Here is a 20,079-nt window from a genome sequence, read left to right on the forward strand (position 1 = left end):
CTGGTTTACCACCCTGGATAAGAAACCAAAACGGACAGTAGTTAATAAATCAGACTCAGGCTTGCAGCCCGAGATGTAGTAATAAATCCAGGGTGATTGCCTTAGGTGTAACTGTAAGAATAATTTCCACCAGCTCCTCTTCCTACAGAGTTGCACAAATTTAGTCTCGTGAGTTGTCTATCAAAAGACTGCCATTTCCTAACATTTCTTTCTTAATGAAAGTATTTTTTTTTAAGCCTGGACAGCAAAATGGTTCTTGGCTCAGGTCACACTTACCACTTTTATCATCTCATTTAGGCATTTCCGGTTGTCCTTTGGACAAGAGTGACTTTTTCTGGAAAATGGACTGATGATGTGGTGAATCTGGACCTCTTGATGATGAGACGATGACCTTTTAATTGAGAACCTAAAAGTGTTGAATGCACACTTCGGTTCTTTGGCTAGAAATTGGACTAAACTGAGTCTGGTTTTCAAGCAGCAAAATTCCTGTCGCTTTTAGAGTTCCTTCCTACCAGGATTTATATCCTACACCAAGTTTAAAGTTCTTCATTACGACCAGTCTGCCAAAGCAGCCATTACAAGTGGAGATGTTTTAATAATAGTAGCGCTGATTCATTTTCACAAGATGTACAGATCATATGATGTCATCTCGCTTTTCTAAGCATCCGAATGTAACTCTCCATCCAACTGCCACAAGAAACTCACATTTCTGCGCATCCAGAACTGATTTGCCACTAATGTTGTGCAGGAACATTGGCTCTTTCATGAGCATTTCTTCCTTTCACGTTGCCAGTGACACGCAAAACACAAATATGGGAGAGACGCACACCTGATTAAAATAGACTCAACTCTTTTTCTACAGCACTAGTATTAAAGACGATCAGAAAGGTGCACCCGCATCCCTGTGAAATGAACTAACATGATTCCCCTTTCTTCCAAGCAGGAGAAGGAAATACCCCAGGTGCTTGTCTCCCTGCCCATCGTACCCAAAGGAGCAGCACCCAGAGGACCAGGCACTGGGGCACATAAATCCTAGGAAAAAAAGCCACTTAACAAGGAGTCTCACATAGCAATGCTTCCCAGGGCCAACATCTTGGCTCTGTAATATCTCTTGTGGGGCACAGTGTAGGGAACTGTCCTTAGAGCTTTGTTCTTTTGTGGACGGCTCTCCAAGTAGCAAGCTGTTTTCACTCTCCAGATCAGACCTCCTCCCTGGAACAAGACAATTTGTCCTATTTGAAACTGTTTTCTTAGCTGCGTAAGACAGAACACAAACAAAAATAAATCTAAACATTTCTAGCAGAAGAGACCCAACAGAGATGTAGCAAAGTACAGCCAAAATTTTCCCAAATGAGAATTCTTCTTAACCATTTCAAATTAAAAAAAAAAACAACCCATAATAAAGCAACATCCCCCCTCCTCCCAGCGATTTGTCGCGCTGCATCGGTGCTGCGGTCTGAGGGTTAGCCTGCCTTTGACGTGGAGCTGGGCAGTGCCGATGCCCAACAGCCCTCGCTCTTGCAGGAACAATTCCTCCATAAACCAGGTCTTTGTTTTACCTCTTTGCCCTGCCTGAGAGCTAGAAAAGATATTACTTCTTAGCCACTGCTTGGAGATTTATCAGAAACAAGTTTAAAAGCTTCAAGCCGCTCCCTGGGGAACACAGGTCCCCATCACAGTGTAGCGGGCGCCAAACTGCCACCCATCCCTGGGACTGTCCGTCTGTGGACCTGCTATGGTGGGGGGCTTTATCAAGTCTGATATACCCATCAATGTTAGACCAACAGCACCATCATCCAGAACCACCTGGTGCATTTGCTTTTGAGCAGCAAACTAATCCCAAAGCCTTCTCAGAAGTGTTCTGCAAGAACAAGACACGTTTTCTAAATGGAAGGAAATGCCAAAATGGCCACGCTTAACAGCTTTCCTCACAAAGAAGGAATTCTCCACTAATGCAAGTTATTTTATGCTGCTATGGAGACAGCTCTCTCCAGGTGAAACCCTTTCTCGGTGCAGAGGAAACCCTCCTCTGCTTCTGCTATTGTCAGATGTTGTCAGATGGTGGGCCCCATCTCATGGGGGTTCCTGATCTACCCCCGCTTTAACCATCTGGAACTGAATCCTTTCAGAGCTGACTGTAGTAATAAAACTCCTCTTTCCATATTGCCTCATATATGACACTAGTTTCCCCCTTAATCTCACTGCAATGCTGCTGATTTATCACCCCAGGCCTCCAGCTCCCCTGAGGCTTGACCACAGTGCCTGGCTTTGTTCCTTCTCCTCCTGCCTTCAGGGAATTCAAAAGAAAATTTAAACATTAAAAAAAACCAACCCTCTACACCTGCATTAGCCACTTGCTCTGATTGCTACTCACTGTCTACGTAGGTGTCTAATTCATAGTTAATCCTCAGTGTTTTGTGGTAAATGCCCACTCCAGGACCTGACTCGCACGCAGCCCAAACTCTGCCTTGAACGTACCTCAGGGTGGGGGGACTCTCTCCTTTTGGCCTCTCTGCTCAGCTGTTACTCATTTATTAAAATATAAGCCAAATATACAATTATGCTGGAGGGAACATGTTTCCTTGTTAACCCTTTCTGGCTCTTATCCAGAATTTCTCAAGCTGGGGGGATTTATATTTTACTACGCAGAGTTTCAGATTAATTCTCACCATTCCCCACGCCTCTGATGGAGGGAAGGGGGACGAGGAGGGTTTTCTCTGACCCAGAACCGCTACCTCATCCTCCGTGAGACAACACAGGAATGCACGTCCAGAGTTTCTGGTGGTCCGTCCCAGGTAACAGGGAGCAGCGCCTTGTAAAAAGACTGCAAACCCTCCGGCCAGAAGGAAAACAGGACTTATGCTCATCTCTGCCAGCACTTACAGGGCCTCTCTAGCACAGCCATGGGTATGGGCTGTGCTGGCAGCTGCCAGCCAAGGGTCGTGGTGGGGCACGGGAATGGGAGAAGGTTTGGTTAAGGGTGGCAGCTATCGGAGGGGAGGGGAGCGGGCTCCATGCTGGGAGCAGCTTGGGCAGAGCTTTAATCCCTGGTCTGAAAGGAGTATCTCCAGCTGTGCACATAAAACCCTCAAAGGTCCTGTTTTGTGCCCGCAGTGAAGCAAAAACACGTTATTACATCTCATGGTTTAGAAGAGGTGAGGGAATGAACATCTGGCACTGGACTCCCCAAGGCCTCACTAGCTGCAGCCCGTTCTACCTGCAGCAGAAGCTGAAGTGCAAAGGCATAGCAGAAATATGTGCTGAAGGGCCATTAGGCTCCTGATCACAAGGAGAAGTCTTATCCCAATAACTGCATCTATAGAGCTTGCTACAGGGTGACATTTGGCACCATGTCGTCACAGGGTTGAGTGTGCAGCCCCTGCCAGCTTTCCCCAAGCCTGAAGGATGGCACTAGAAACTAACCAAAAACCCAACTCACATGTTTTTTCAGGTAACATACAGGCCACCTCCCATTTTCACTTGTATTTAGTGAGAATCAGATTCTAGGAACGAGCGTGTCAACAAAACCAGATCAACACGCTCACTGGGAAGGTTAAGTCAACACAAGGGCTTGTTTATTCTATTTTAATGTAAGTACAGTCATAGAAGTATCTGCTGGGAAGGACTTCTGGGTGCCTCTGGTCCTGCCTCGCATAAAAAGCAGGACTGTTACCAACACAAGCTCAGACCAGCCATGGCTTTGTCTAGCCGAGTCTTAAAACCCCTCAAGGTCAGAGAGTCCCTGACCTCTTCAGGTAACCTGTTCCAGCACTGCACCACCCTCCTGGGGAGAAACTTCTCCCAATATCCACCCTGAACATCCCAAGCCACCACTTACGGCTGTCATCCACAGCCATATCATCTACCACTCCTGAGACCTGCAGGAGCTCAACCTCATGTCACCCTGCACAGATAAGCTTGTACTTGCCTTTGGTGATGGTCCTTGCCACACCTCCCTTTCCAGCAACCAGGGCTCCACCAGCCCCCAGAGACTCACTTCACTGCTGGTTTCTTTGAAGTTGTTGGACTCAACACAACTGCAGCACATCACAGTTGTGATGGCTTAAGCACAGATAGCTACAGACAAGTGAAAGGCACCAAGTGGATATTCCCCTCCAACCTGGAGGCTCCAGCATGGGCTCCAGCATGTCTCTGATGTCCCCTGAGCCCCACACCCGAATGATCTCCAGCCTTGGAAACTCTATTTTTGGCTCTTCCCCCCCCCCCGCCGCCTTCTTTCTCTTTCTTTCTCTCTGTCCTTTTTCCATCCTGGACTTTGAACCTCCCTATGATCTCTTCTTGTCCACATGGTTGCATCATTCGTGGCAGGTAAGGTTAGCATGAATAGAAGGAAAGACAAACAGCACTTCACACAGCATGCCAGCAGCTGGGAGAACCTGCAGCCAGAGAGGTTACAGACCCCAGTCAGGTCTAATAAAGACCTGCATCACTGGAGGGGCAGGAACTACAACTGCGATTATTCATGTTGAAATAGAGGTCATTGCGTCTCCTGCTTCGCAGGCAAATCTGAGCGCCGCGGGGCATCTCAGAAGGAGGTTTCTTTTGTGCACAGCGCTGAGCACCGGGCCAGGGCAGCCCAGCAAGGCTCTACTGCCGGCTGCTCGACGGAACAAACACCACGTGGGTTTTTTTCCTTGTCATTGTGGCTCAGCAGGGACAGAGCATACGTGTGGAGGGAGGAAGGGAGGACCTTCCGTTGCAGGATGGGGCCATAGCCACGTGAGGTACTGGGATTTGGCATTGCTATGGTCAGCACCAAGGAGCTGCCATCCTGAACATGGAAGATCTGAATTCAGCTCCTCTCCAGGGTGCCTTAAAACAATACTGGCTGGAATATCCCTGGCCCCTGTCCTCTCCACACAGCTCCGTCTTGGGGGTACTTGCTGTGCAGGCACTGGCAATTCAAACCTCTGCTCGTTTCTGTCCCCAGCAGACTTGCCACGTAAGACAAGGAGAACAGGGGGTCTGTGCAGGGCGACTACCGCTCACCCGGCAGAAGTGGGATGAGGAGGCTGTTTACCTGAGGAAGCTCGCTGCTCTGGCAGGGGCTGCGGCACTATCGGCGATGCTGGCTAGCTTGCAGGATCCTGTCCTTAGAGCGAGTGGTTTGTGCGAGGTGCCCCGTGCGAGTGAGAACATTGCAAAATTCAGGACATCTGTACAAATTCCAGACCGATGCAGCTGCTCAAATGTAATTATGAAAAATATTAGCAATTGAATTGGGAAGGCATTGCAAAACAGCTAAGTAGAAAGAAAATAAACCGGCATGCTGTGATTGATGTAAGCATGTAACAGCCTCCACATGTCACTGGGACCAGCACGATCTGCACCAGCTGAGGCGCTGCTTCCAGAGATGGAAAAACATTTCCAAGGGGAGCGACTGCGCAGCTGGGGCCAAGCCCTTGTTCCCTGTCACAGCGACGTTGAACCCCGTGGGCCTCCCCTGCCACGCAAAGATGGGTTTTCAGGGTCACAAGATCTCTGGCCACAGTTTGGGCTTCTGCACTTGTCAAAGCTTGGGACTGAAGCAAGATCAGCCGGGATGAGTTAACTAGGTGTCAGGAATACTCCTTATTCCTGTTCAGAATTGGACCTCTGGGCCACCAAGAGTGCTTGTTTTCAACCAGCGGTGATGCTGAGCATCCCCAGACCTCACCACAACCAGCATGAGCTGTCGGTCCCTGCCAGCCGCTTTCCACCCAGGCGCGGCCCCTGCTTACAGCTGACCTGGCCCATCGGTGCTGAGCCCTGGAGAGGCACGGGCACAAACGAAGAGGGAGGTGATGGTCAGTGTTGCTCGCCAGACTCACCCATCATGGCCAATGTTGTCAAACAGCTGCATCTCCTCTCCTGGTGTCACTTTGGCTGCCGCCTGCCACCCAACACAAAATTGGTGCAAAAACCTGGGAAAAAGTTTCCATTCCGGATCAAACAGCGCATTTCATTCAGCCCCAGACCAACGTGTCATACACTGCGTGACCGTGCGGACACGCAAAGCGCATCGAGCCTCTTGCTGTACTTCCATAAAGCACTTCCAGAAGGAAGACGCGACATATCCTGCATATCAACAGAGAGAAGACAGTAGGAACAGTACTAAGAGATTATCCCAGGTGCATTTAACTGGTTCTACTTAAGACACTTTTGTGGCCATTCAGCACCAGGTACAGAGAATACCAAGGCAATCCCTGTAACTATCTCATCCCTCCCCAGCCAGTTACTGCTGTTTTAGATGAAGGAAATGGCTTATTGTGTTCTTTTTCCCCCTCCTCCCCTATATTCTTTTTGGTTTATCCTAGGAAATCTAATTAAGAAAGGCACTAGCAAAACACTACAGGTGTGCGGCTGACAGAGAAGCAAGCAGCGATTTCAGTCCCAAGTCACAGAAAAGCCAATGCGAGTCCTTCCACAGGTTTCAGTGGGCTTTGGGTTAGACCTTCAGGGCAAGAAAGGAAGGAAAGAGGAACAAAAACCCTTGAGCTTCATTCATGCCTTCAAGCAGCGAGGAGCCCGGGACGCTCGAGGTGAAGCCTTTGGGGGCTGCCCCATCCCCGGGGAGCCGCACGCTGCGCGGCAGACGGGGCAAGCTGGCAGGCACGTCCGGCACTGGATGTTCCCACCCAAGCAGGATGCCTGCAGATGGTTTTTCCAGGAGGACTTGGAGGCAGCTCGGGGATTTTGCTGCTGAATCAGGCATTCTGCGGCGCAGGCAGAGACCTCGCCGCTGGCGCCGAGCCCTGCAGCTGCACAACGCCTGGCACGCGCCGCCGGGGCTGCGGAGCCAACGCGGACAAGCTTGGGGCGACGTGGGCTCGCCGCAGCCGCTCGCTCGCTTCCAGCTGATGGCATCACTGGAGGCTTGTGTCCCTTCGGCAGGAAAAGCTGAAAAATAGGCACGGGAGGACAAACCACAGGAAACGCATCCCTATCTAGGAGAGAAAAGACTTGTTGTACAGCACACGCCAAAGACATCGGAGCACAGAGGAGGGGCGTAGATTTGGCACTGGAGCGCAAACAGTATGTCCCTGCCATACCACGTCGCTGGCCTTCTGAGGCATAACTACTTAGGTTATTGGTATAAGGGTACACATCCTGAAATATGTAATTGTCGAGCTTTTCTGGGAGCACTTCAAATGCAGTATGTCTCAGTCCTTTCTCCCAGACTGCTTCTACCTGCAGGGAAAGATGGCCTTGTCACTAAAGGCTTTGTTTTCAGCTGCCATCAACTATTTATCTCTGCAAAGCAAGCAGCCAGGGCCATTTTTCTTCCTACTTCGCTGTAGGTTCTTCAGAGCAAGAACTCGTTGAGCATGAAGGTAGCACTGACCTTGGCCAAGCTCTGTGAGTGCAACAGCAATGCAAATATGTACATTCTCCTTCCTTGTTTCGCTTTGATGCGAGTTGCCTTGCACAGATCTCGGGGCAAGCACAGATACAACGGCCCCCAGGTTTACGATGTCTCCTGAAAACCTCAGAGGCTGTGCCTGCCAGTTGTGTTTTTAATGCCTGGCCACAGGAGCGCTGTGGAAAGGGCAGGACCTGTGCAGCTTTGTGGCAGTACGTTCATTTGCTGTGTTTACAGGGCATCTCCTCTCTTTTGGCAGCTAGCAGTGGCAGGCAGTTAAAGGCACTTCTGAGCGCAACACCGCGCAAGTGTCTCACTCCAGCTGGCAAGGGCAGGAGAGACAAAAGTAAGAGCAGCAGCTCTGGAAAGGGAAACGAGAGGGGCAAAGACGGCGGAATGGGAGATTAAAACATCAGATTGAAAAGGAACAATAAATCCCTGGTGAGGAATATAACTGCGGGGGTAGAGAAGGAACAGATTGCAGCTCACTAATGAGGCAGACGGCATTTTCTTTGTGATCTGCAAATTCAATTGGGTTTTCTGACAGAAAAAGGCCCCATGCTATCCAGAAATCTGTTTGATACATGACCTGCCTCCCTCTGCCTTCAGTGGCAATAGCTGCTGGAGCAGGCAGGCCTGGCAGAGCCCAGCTGGCCCGGCAGCGCCAGCTGAGGTCAGCCCGCTCTCGCGGCCCAGCCCTTGCAGCCCCCTGGGAAGAAGGCAGGCAGGACACGGGCAGGGCCATGCCTTCCTGGTGCCTGCTAAAGTGCAATGCTCTGAGCTGCACGGGCCTGTCAAAACAGGCAGGATGCTCTGCTTGGGCCACAAAGCTGAGGTGACAGCCAGGCTCAGCGTCACAGGCAGTGCCCCAGATGCGAGGGGCTGCCTAGGACCATTATCGAATGGCTGAGGGCATCTGGCAAAACACTGGCTTGCTGCAAAGGTCCTTGGAGTATTAAGACCGTAGCTCCTCTGTCAGGCAGGAAGGCTCCAGCTGTGTGATTTCAATCTGGAAGGGCTGCAGACAGCAACGCAGAGCATCTCAGGATACGACACCCTTGGAGCGGGGACATTGCTACCAGCCATCGGCACTAGTGTTCTGGCAGTGCCGAGGCATTCTTGCAAAACCCTTCCAGAGAAGGAGAGGGAAGACAGACAGCAAGCCGCAGATCCTCACATCTAGCTCCCACCGCTCAGTTCCCTGTATTTCGTTAGGCAAATAATAGGTCAGGGTCAATAGCATCATCAGCCTCTTTCCTGGAAATGAAATAAACACAGCCATCCCTCAGGTTGCCGAGCCGGGGACCCAGGGATGCAGGCAGAGGTCCCTGCTCTGCAGTCGGCTGCTTTTGGTGTCTTTAGCACAGCATTACTTCTATGACACTAGGCAATAGCACATCTCTCCTTTGCTGTGGTTTGGGGAATGTAAGTGTGTGAAAGATGGGGCAAGAGCTCCCATCCGCACGCTTGGTTTCCTCATTGAAGCCTTAGCAGAAATACTCAGGAATAATCGGGCAGAGGAGGCCCATTTGTTTTCTTTCCTATGGGATAAAGAGATTACAGTTCTCAGAGTTATCAGACCGATACTTGCCTTTGGTATTAAAGTCTCCAAAACAAAAGAACAAAGAGAAATTCAGCACAATCAATAGCTCTGTGGGCACAGTGCACCTGGTGGCCCACACAGAGTTCAGCTCTATGAAGATACAAATCACTGCTAATGTTTGCTGGGAGGTGTCCTCTCTCCTACCATTCGCAGGGAGGAACACAGAGACACAAAGTGCCCCTCTCAATATTTGGTTACAACAAGATGCAAAGGCTTGGTTTGCTTGGACCAAGTCACATACATACTTGCACCCCAGAAGCTGGGGACTGCCAGGCCCCTGAGCCACCTCTTTGCTTCACCCTAACGTGTACTGCTACCCCTCGTGCAGTCGGCAGCAATCCCAGGCCCGGGACCTCCACGAAGAAGAGCCAAGGAGAAGAGCCTGGCTAAGGAGGAATTCATCAAGTGATGGGTCAGCCCTTCGAGACCCACCCTTCCCATCAGCTGACATGGGCTGTCAACAAACTGTCCACAAACTTAGCTCGCAGCCGGAAACGTCACCGGAGCTTACTTTTACGCTGGAAACACAGCAAACAGCATAGTGCCAGCACATGGACCAGATCACCACCAGCAGGACAGCAGCTGCCTGCAGGCAGAAGCCTAAAGACAAGGTACTCCAGCTCCTGTTTTATAAAATATATATTCTCTGACATGGCACTACAATTGACTGTTTTTTATATGCACATCCATTCCTCGAAATGTTCTCCCTGCTATTGGAAAGACGAAGTTTCTGTAAAGCAGTGAACTAACAAACATCCCTACTTTTGTCCCTCTTACAGTCTAATTACTCAAACTTGCCAAAATTATCAGCATGACTTTTCCTACTTTACACAGAAAATCTCTGTAACCAACTCCAGCTGCCTTTCCCTGTTTTAAGTATTTGCAGCAGTAAGCACCTATGCTCACTTGCAGCTACACAGACCCAGGCCTGTAGATCAAAACCCAACACTTCACACCAGTCCCAAACCAGCGAGAGCAGTTAGCTGTCAGAAAGATGACCACCTGATGTGGGACATCCTCAGCAGTAACTGACTTCAAATGAAGATGCCTCCTTAGGAGATATGCTGTAGGCTCACGTGATGGGTAGGGGGACGGTTACGGGGCTCACCTAATGGCATTTTACAGCGTGTTACTCGAAACACCAGGCTAGGCAGTCTTCCTTCTGACACAAAAAAAGTCGAGCCCCTGACACACGGAACCATTGTAGACTGGTTTTGTGTTCCCACTGTGCTTGCAAAAGGCACAAATATACTTACATCCTTCTTGGTTGCATATCCATTTAAGTGTTATCATCAGTTTTTTAGGGACCATCGTATTTAGTTCTTGTATTTTCCTCTCCTATGAAAGTTTTCATCATGCTTTGGACTCAAGCTCACTGACTCTTTACAAGCCACCTCTGGCCTTTTATTTCAGGACATTTGCTTACAGAGGGTGATATGTTTCTGGCTGGTGCTGACATTGCACATATTGTTAAGAAAAGCCTGTCTGTAAGTCTGCAAGGTCAGGATATTTCTGAAGAGTAACAACAAAAAGGCAGACACCGTTTAAAATGGATCTCAGATCATCAGGCACTAAGGTACCCTGCTTTATCATCTTGCATACAAAGGACTGAGTATCAGCCCTCATGCTTTGTCGAAGCAATGTTCCTGCCTTGTACGAAGAGGTGCTTCAAAAGGCATCTCTGTCTCAATTTACTTAAAACAAAAAACAAACTAAAAAAAATTGTGCTGCAGCCATAGAAATGCCATACAAATCCCCATGAGCTGATTTTTCCAGGGAGGTTCCTTACCTCAAAGTCATGCTGATAGAAAGTCAATATTTAACAGAACAGATTCCACAGAGATACACTTCTGTTTCTGGAAATAAACACGAAGGCCATATTGAACATGCCCACTGTTGTGGTTTAACCCGGCCGGCAACTAAGCCCCATGCAGCCGCTCACTCACTCCCCCGTGGTGGGATGGGGGAGAGAATCAGAAGGGTAGAAGTGAGAAAACTCGTGGGTTGAGATAAAGACAGTTCAATAGGGAAAGCAAAAGCCCCATGCGCAAGCAAAGCAAAACAAGGAATTCATTCACTACTTCCCATCGGCAGGCAGGTGTTCAGCCATCTCCAGGACAGCAGGGATTCATCACGCATAACAGTTACTCGGGAAGACAAACGCCATCACTCCGAATGTCCCCCTTCCTTCTTCTTCCCCCAGCTTTATATGCTGAGCACGACGTCATACGGTATGGAATATCCCTGTGGTCAGTTGGGGTCAGCTGTCCTGGCTGTGTCCCCTCCCAGCTTCTTGCGCACCTGGCAGAGCACGGGAAGCTGAAAAGTCCTTGACTCGTGTAAACACTACTTAGCAACAACTAAAACATCCGTGTGTTATCAACATTATTCTGGTACTATATCCAAACACAGCACGATACCAGCTACTAGGAAGAAAATTAACTCTATTCGAGCCGAAACCAGGACACCCACATGACACAAACTTACTGCATGGCCCTGAGGACAGCCATGAGCTGGATCTCAGAAAGCTGGCTGGATTTATTTGCAGACTGGTGAGGAGACATTGGGGAGAATAACCTAATCAGTTGCAGTCCTGAAAAGCTGTATTCGTTTCAGGTTCTACATAAACATTCTTCCAAAAGACACTGCAAACTCCAAGGGACAAGTGCAACATCAACTTTTTCGAATTATTTTCTGTTAGGAAAATAAGTTGCAGAGCAGAGGTTTTTCCTAATTTAAAGTAGCAATAAAGTGCCTTCAATGGTAGTAATTCCTCAGCCCAACTGAACAACACATGGCTTTCTAGAGCGGTTGAGGCACGATCTGTGTGGATTTCATTGGGATCCATCTTTTTTCACTTTCCTCCAATCTCTTCATTTTAGTGGCAGACAGATTGCAAGATGGATTCCAATAAAGAGACGAAGTTTTTCTTCACTGTGACACTGAAGTAAAGCCAATAAGCACAGACTCACACAAGAGATCACATTGGTTTCTCACCTGCCCTCCCCTCGTGAGGGAATGCCTAAAAATTGATGAACGGGCTAAAACCCTTCTGAATGTTTTATTGCGTGCACAAACGCTTATGGAGACAAGTGCACGCTTAGGCTATGGGAACTCTGGCAGTTAGGCAACTTACATCAAAGCAGGGAAGCTGCAGGGAAGATCTAAGCAACAAGAAAAAAGAAAAAAGGTTACAAGACATTACACAAGGAAACCCAGAAGCAAGGTGCATTTGATACACCTTCATCCTCATGGGTATCTTCAACCACTTACAGGACTACAATGTTGTGTTTCTGATAGACAGGACTACTAAAAATTTCCAAACCTACCAAAGTAGCGCAAAACCCCCACAAACCCAAGCCACAAAAACTGTCACGTGTTGGTATTTCCACTTCCCTCCTCTCTCCTTCAACCTTCCCCCAAAAAAGTTATTGACTCAGTCAAAAAAACATTTTGGTTTTATTTTAAGGCATCGGCTGTTTTGCTATTTAAGTCCAAGTTACTTTGAAATAAAAATAATATTGTTTGCATTTTTTTCCCCTGAAGAAAAGCAGTATCAAAACCTGATCTCCTTTCACGCACAACGTAGGTGCAAGCAATCTGCATTTCCCCCGCAGAAGAACGCTGTGGGAAAGACATCCCATACACATCTCCTGGATTCATGGGAACTGGAGGTAAACTCGAAGAACAGCTGAGAGATGCAATAAAAAGATTGGCTTTATTCTATTGTAGGAATATCCCTTTGACTGTGACCCTGCCATTTTTGTCATGGTTACTCTGGGGTACATCATGACTAACATCTCCCACTGTACATCCCTGACAGCAGAGGAAGTGCTGGCCTCCAAAGCGGTAACTGTGGTGAGTGCAGCCCTTTGTTTTTACCGGATATTTTCAGGGTAGCACAGAAAAAGCAATCACATCTGGGACCATCTCAAGGGGCCATTGGCAAAAATCCAGAGGCTCCATAGAAGCAGCAGCAGATTGTGGATTTCGATGCCTTGGGCAGGATGTCTGTTTCCACAATGGCTGGGGAAGGAAGGAATATAAAGGGAGATGGTCTGACGAGACCATGGCCAGGATAAAAAGACTCTGTTCAGTATTAATTTATTTTAGCAAGAAAAAAGGTGCCCACAGTCACTGGGTTACAGACATTAGTCTCTTGCCCCAGTGAAATGGGAACTGGTTAGTCTTGAGGCAATGTTAAATACTGGATTTTAAAACAAGTACAAAAATAGACAGAGAGCAGAACAGATGTGACAGACAGTGGGTTCTCCTCATTCATCCTGGAGTTTTGGAGAAAGTTGTTAAAACCATTTCCTCAGCAATTTCAATGCTGGTGGCTCTGTCCTGCTTTGTCCTGGACAGAGGAAACTTAGCGGCTGCAAGGTGAAGATCTGTGCTGTCTGAAATCAAGCATTTCTTCCACAATAAAAACTACCAGCCTTTTACTTACAAATTTGTTCTGCCACCCTTGGATAGCTGGGAACATTCACATTAGCGAGTGGAGTGGAGTTACTGACCCGCCTATAAAGAGCTTTACTAAAACTTTAAAAAGCACTGTACCATGTGACCACTCCCCGCTTCTGGTTGCCAGCTGGTCTTTATGCCACCTCGGCTTCCTTTTTTACTGAGGGAAAAACAGAGATTTCGGAAGTAAAGTTTGAGGCTGGGATTCCCTGTATAAATGAGGCCATTCGCAGCATGATGGATCATCACGTTCTCTAACCTCCCAGCATCTGCCCATGGCAAGTCGTCCCACCTGCCCTCTGTTTTGGGTCGCTTTGCCTTTTCCAGATGTAGTTTTATTTTGTGCATTCCTATGTCAAATGCCAGCACTGACAGCTTTAAGGGGATGGCTACCTGCACCGTGCTTTGACTTGGAGTTCCTCCTTCGGTGAGATTCCGACCAGCTCGGAGTCAGGAAGCAAGCGCTGCAGGCTGTATCGTGAGCTCCTCCTGGTGGTCATTAGTACTGTGTTAATTCCCTTGTGTTTGAGCTCAAAAATAAAAACACAGCTTTTGGACATTTTTCTCTTCTTTTCGTCTATACTCAAGAAATACATTTTAAAATGGAAACATAAAATAAATTCTGAGTGTGATGTAAAGGCTTTCATTCCTCACTGCTTGCAGATGTGGCTAAAGGGAACGAACACATCCTTACCCCTCACTTTTTTTTTCCCAATAAAAATCAAGAGTTTCACATTTTCTTCCTAGCAGAAGAAATAATTTTGTTTGCTGAAGATTCCACTCTTTTGTATGATCCACAGCCAAAGAAATACATCCTTCCTAACTATTTATGTCTGTTCAAGACAGTCTTCTCCATGCTGAGTCTGCAGGGCAGGAAGAAGGAAAGAGGAAGGAGAGTAATCCATACCGTTTTCTGAGATTGGGATGGAGTGGATAGAATGGGAAATTCTATTGTACTCCAATAGCATGGGCAAAAATATTACAGAAAGCTAAATTATAAATAATCCTGGCTCAAGGCGTTAACCGAATCAGTTTGTTAGGCACTGCACAAGCATCTAGCATCCAACAGCTGCTGTCCCAGAAAGGTTACATTACAAAGAACGAGCAGTTACACCTAAGTGAATCAAAAGGTGCGAAAGAAAACAATACAAGAGTGTTTGCAAAGACTGTCACTAGCAATGGTCTCCCCTTCTAGCTGGCCATTAGTATATGGTATTATGGCATTGCGGAGTATCTTCTGATCTCTTTATAACATGAAGTTATATAAATATATGAATATGTAAATAAATTAATAAATGAATTTACATGAATTCTTTACACACACTCTGCTAGCCAGGTAGCAGAAACAAAATCTTGGTGTCAGATCTGCCTCTGCTCAGAGCCTTGCTGTCAAAATCTGACTTGACGTACTTTGAAATTTTCAGAACAGGGCATCAGACACTTTCTTCAGGGTGGGCTAGTAGAAATTTTTGTTAATCCTGCCCATTTCAGTACATAGACAAAACGCCTCATTAACTCAAGAACTATTAAACCCAGCATCTTGCATTAGAAAGGCTCATTTTAGAAACATTTTGTCCAGGATATCCTTCTGATACCTTGGCATGGAATTGTACAATAGCTGATCTACATAACATCAGAGGATCCATTTTTACCACTATTTTCAGCATCCCTTCTTTTTTTCCTTTGCTGCTTCTACGTGACCACTGTCTCTTATTCAGCATAAGAAGTGCAGACCATGGGCTTCCAAAACCTAGTTTGCTCAGGTACTGTCACACAGAGAGAGAAGTGGGTTACACCAGAGATCAGAGGCCCAGCCTGGCTCTGTGTCAGACTGCGTTCTTGTGTAGACAGTATTTGCCTCACAGCAGTCAATCCCCACTTCTGGGAAAAAGATGGATTAAATGAGCTGCATATACACACAAATACATATCTTTTATTCTGCATACCTCTAAGATACCTTACGAACTAATAGTGATGCAGGTACTATGTTTGAAAGTGATCTGCAAGTCCCTTGCCATAACGTCTTCAAGAGAGAAAAGCTGCTTTTTCTAAGTTTTACTGTTACGCCTTTTTCATTTCCCAGCTATTGATCCTGATGGTGTTGATTTGAAAGCCCTTTGGGCTGTTGAATTTTATCGGCTATTCACAGGTATGGCAACCTTTGGGCTCGCACTGCATCATTAATTAGCACCTTAAGATATCAATACTGCTTGAGGAGACAGAAAAATGAGCTAGCAACAGTTGCACCCAGAAATGCCCTCAAAGATTTGGAGAATTTGAAAAATGTAGAAATGGAAGGCCAAAGATATCTTAGCTTACATATAAGAATAACATCAGTGAAAAGGACTAAGTACTTGAATGCAGAAACTCTGCAAAGCATAGCCAAAAAATTAAGTGGAGAAAAAAAGAAAAATCAATATAGGTCCCTAAAATGACCAATAAGATTTTATAGCCTTCAGCTACAAAAACTAAAAATCTATAGAATTTAAGACTTTTCAGACTGGTGATTTTTACCGTGCATCAAACTTGGTTGCAACAGAGTACAAGCCTAAACATAAAAGAGCAGTAAAATGGACTACAAAAAAAAAAAAAAAAAAATTAAAAAGTTACTAAATATCCTTCAGTTCAGATCCTTTGCAAAACGAGCCAGAATCTGGATCCATTATAGTCCAATCTTCCTGGCAGCTGGTAAAGGAATTGAAGCAGAGATCCAGAGATCTTGAATAATTCTCAAAGAGGTCACACGGTTTAGATGTTTGGTTTAGATGTTTTTATAGAAAAGGAAATGTGTCTGTTCGACCTCCTTCCGTCCTGTTACTACAGTGACTGAAGCACTGATGATTCAGTGCTGCAGTGATAACATGACTTTCCAGGCTAAGCTGCTACATTCTCAGGGGACTGAAACATTGGACAAAGCTACATTCCACTCAATGTCACTCAAAGTAACAACTGAGGAATGAAACATAGCAAAATGACAACGGTTTAGAAAAAGCTTTTCCAAAATGGCAAAATGGAGAGGTTCACTTCATATTATGCCAGCAGTGTAAGTGAAAGACTGATTTGGAAAAGTAAGATTTAAATAATACTTCAAAATATTCAAACTCAAGCTGACCCCAGGGGTTGCATTTATAAGAAAGTTCACACCGTTCCAGGTATCAGCTTGGATGCCTCCATATTATTTTCTGTCCTGTTTATCACAGAAACGTGCTTATCCTCTCCAAACCCAACATCTGTGCAAAGGACAGGGAGGCCACCGACCCAGGGAAGCACAGAAGAACCCTTCCCCATCTGGAAGCAGTCCCCAGTGGGCAGTGCCTGGGAACTTTCCTCTGAGAAGACGCTGGTGAGACTGGCCAGACCTTAGTCTGGCTACTGCTTCTCCCCCCACACAGGAGAAAGCAGTGATGTCCATCTTTTGGGGTCCCACCACTTCCCTGCTCTTCACCACGTGGGCTGGCAGGGTTTGAATACACGAGGAAAGAGGTGAAAAGAACAGCTCCCACGGGAGCCGGCATGTCAACCAGTCAAAACGGGAGAAATCCCTTCTGCCTTCTGCAGGTGCCTCTGTGATGTCCGCATACTGCTGCTTCAGTCTCCTGAAGGGCACACGTTCCTCTCCTGACTGGCCAATTACTCTGACCCTTGCTGCTCCCTTCCCTCACCAGTACACCCCAGAGGCCCTCATCACATTAGCAAAACAAAGGTTAAGATATAGCGGCACAATCCATGCTTCCCGTTAAATGAATTCCTGCATAGGAGAAGGCAACTCCCAGGCAGCAGAGAGGATCCACCCTGCCTCCTTCCCACAGTAGGCTGGACCGGGAAGCACCAAGACAACTTTTTTCTGAATCATCAGAAGTCTTGAACAAGGATCCCAAAAAAGCAAACTGAAGCATCACCTGAAAACGCTTAGAAGCACAGCTACATATTTAAAGATATGTCACTACATCAGCTGAGGCATTAATTTAGACCTCATTAAAATCAGTGTATGCACATTCAGCAGTTGAACTGGTTAGAAATTAAGGGTAGGATTGTAGCCAAAGTGTGCAAATCTAAGGAGATTCTTCCCCGTGGTGCTTCTAGCCAGAAACCAACCTATTTTGGCCCTATTACTTGCAGCCATTTCTATCACCTGACAGTCTAAGTATTGCAGGTATTATGCCCATTCAGTGTAACTCGTCCATGCAGGTGAAACAGTGAAAAATCCAGCATTTCTGCAGCTCATTAAGAAAAAATTACCTCATTTTATACACATGGTTTCCCTTCTATTCTCTACCACTATGTACATTTTGATCTGATTAGTCAACATCGCATCTTTAAGATCTCAGGTTATACTATAACCTGTGCTTTAGTACTTCAGCTAATGACTGGAGGTACAGGCTCCACCTAACAGAGAGAGATTTCTTCTTTTGTTCCCAGTTTTTAGAGTCCTTTTCAGTGAACCACAATAGTCTGGCACAGAATGATACTCAGTTTTTTCTTCAAGCCATGAACTGTAAAATATAGTAAGAGTTAGCATCAGTGCAGAAAAAATGTAGAAATCTCTGAATGCCTCAACCAAGTGGAAAAGAATTTAAATACAGTATTTTAAGAGTATTGACAGCACTATTTTGTTGTCAATTAAAATGTGCGATAAAAGGATTAGGGAAGATATTCCTTTAATCACAGTTATGGTAAAAATACTAGTATTACTGGAGTTTGGTAGCTGACATCCTATATTGTTTAAAATTCTTTGAAATTAGAGGCAACAGAAAACATGGGACAGTATATATGTGTGTGTATACGTACACACACACACTTGATATTGTACCTGCCATGGTTGAAGACAGTTTGAGTAAAGTAAAAAAAAAACATATCTAGAACTTGTGGCCTGCTAAAGCATTTCTGACTTCTTCAGTTTTGTAATCTTGTGAATGGTCCTCTTTTTGAAGTAGTTGTGGTTTTTTAATGTACTGAATGCATTAACCTCAGGGAATTCTGCCTTATTCCTACGTCTCCTCCTAGACACTACATATATTATGCATTCAATCCATCCAAACGACATCATTTTTCTCCTCAATTACTACAGTAAGTGCTATTTAAAATGTACTTTAAAATAAGAAAGCTACTAATGGCAACATTACTGAAAACAGTCTATAAGCCACCGGTTCATAGCAGTAGCCCTGTATTGTGAGTACATAAGCAAGGCAAGGTTTGTGTGGAGAGGAAATGTCTAACATCTGAACCATGAGCACTAAACATTACATTTATTTCCCACCCTCCAAATATGTCAGTTGGTCTAATACATACCCCTTCCCCTTACAAACCTCACTCATCGGGTAACTGTGGGATGTATAACATGAAGTCTCTTTCTGCTTTCTGAACTCCTTCTTTCAGTGAAATCCTCTTACTATTGAAGAAAATGGATCAACAGAACCAGTGTCTAATTTCATGTAGCCCCATGTTGTACCATGATTTTGCATTTCCCAAAACATCTCACTAATACCACTGGAGGTATTTAAAAGACGTGTAGATGAGGCCCTTAGGGACATGGTGTAGTGGGCATGGTGGTGTTGGGTTGATGGTTGGACACGATGATCTTAGAGGTCTTTTCCAACCTTAATGATTCTATGATTCTATGATTCTATGATTCTCTGAGCTGCTGCAAAAGCCTGGGGAGGAAGAGATCATTCAGATGCCATGTCCAATTTAATGCTTGGTCTCCCTCCTAAGACTACGGCAATTCAGCATCACTTGTGGTGCTTAGTTTTATGACAGACACAGCTGTCCAGCAGTCTTTGGAATATGATCAACTCATTTTGCAGTAGCGCACTGCACAGCTCACATATTTTTCTTCTCCCCCCTCCCAGTGGACTTGGGCTGAATATGGATGGACTTAGAAGCAGAAGGGTTCCTCTCTGCTAACCTCATCCGCGCCACCCAGTTCCAACATCACTTTTAGGACAGTTGGCATGGTAAATACACTCTTTGAATGCTCTCCTCCTTCAATAGGTATAACTCGGTGGGAATACAGAGGTTAGCTGCCTCTTGAGGAGAAGCACTTTAACCACGTGGGAAGAGCTCTGTTCAGTAACCATCACATGATGGAATTCAAAACAATTTCTATGAGGGCTGGTCAAGCACAGGAAAATCCTTACTGGGCCAGACCTGTAATGGATCTATTCAAACATCTTTGGTGAAAAAGCAAAACCTCTGTAACTAGAAGTCAACAACTTAAGAATGAAGCACATGATGTAGTATCTTTTTCAAATTAGTATTAGCCTGAAAAAGCTGCCTAGTTAAACCACATTTCCACAGCCCAGATCCTATTTTAGGAGACCACAGTAGCAGTTTCTAGAGTTTTATTGGCTTTTAGTTTTACTGGAACAAAATGCTGACTTGCATCTTTATGACTTACCACCAAGATGTATGATTCAAGGGCAAATGTTTCTTCCAGATAAATATCACATTCTCCAAGTATGGGTGGGAACTTTACTCACACTCATTGCAGCAAATAAAATACTTCTTATGAGAAATAAACTTTGGGGCAAAGCATCACAAACAAGCAGACTCTTTGTATACTGTTCTTTTAGTTGACTTATATGTTCCAAAGTAGAGTATTTTTTCCAAGACCAAAGCAAATACAGCAGGAGCAGTACAGATAAAT

The sequence above is a fragment of the Calonectris borealis genome, chromosome 1 (assembly GCF_964195595.1).
Source record: "Calonectris borealis chromosome 1, bCalBor7.hap1.2, whole genome shotgun sequence".
In the NCBI taxonomy this organism is placed as follows: Eukaryota; Metazoa; Chordata; class Aves; order Procellariiformes; family Procellariidae; genus Calonectris; species Calonectris borealis.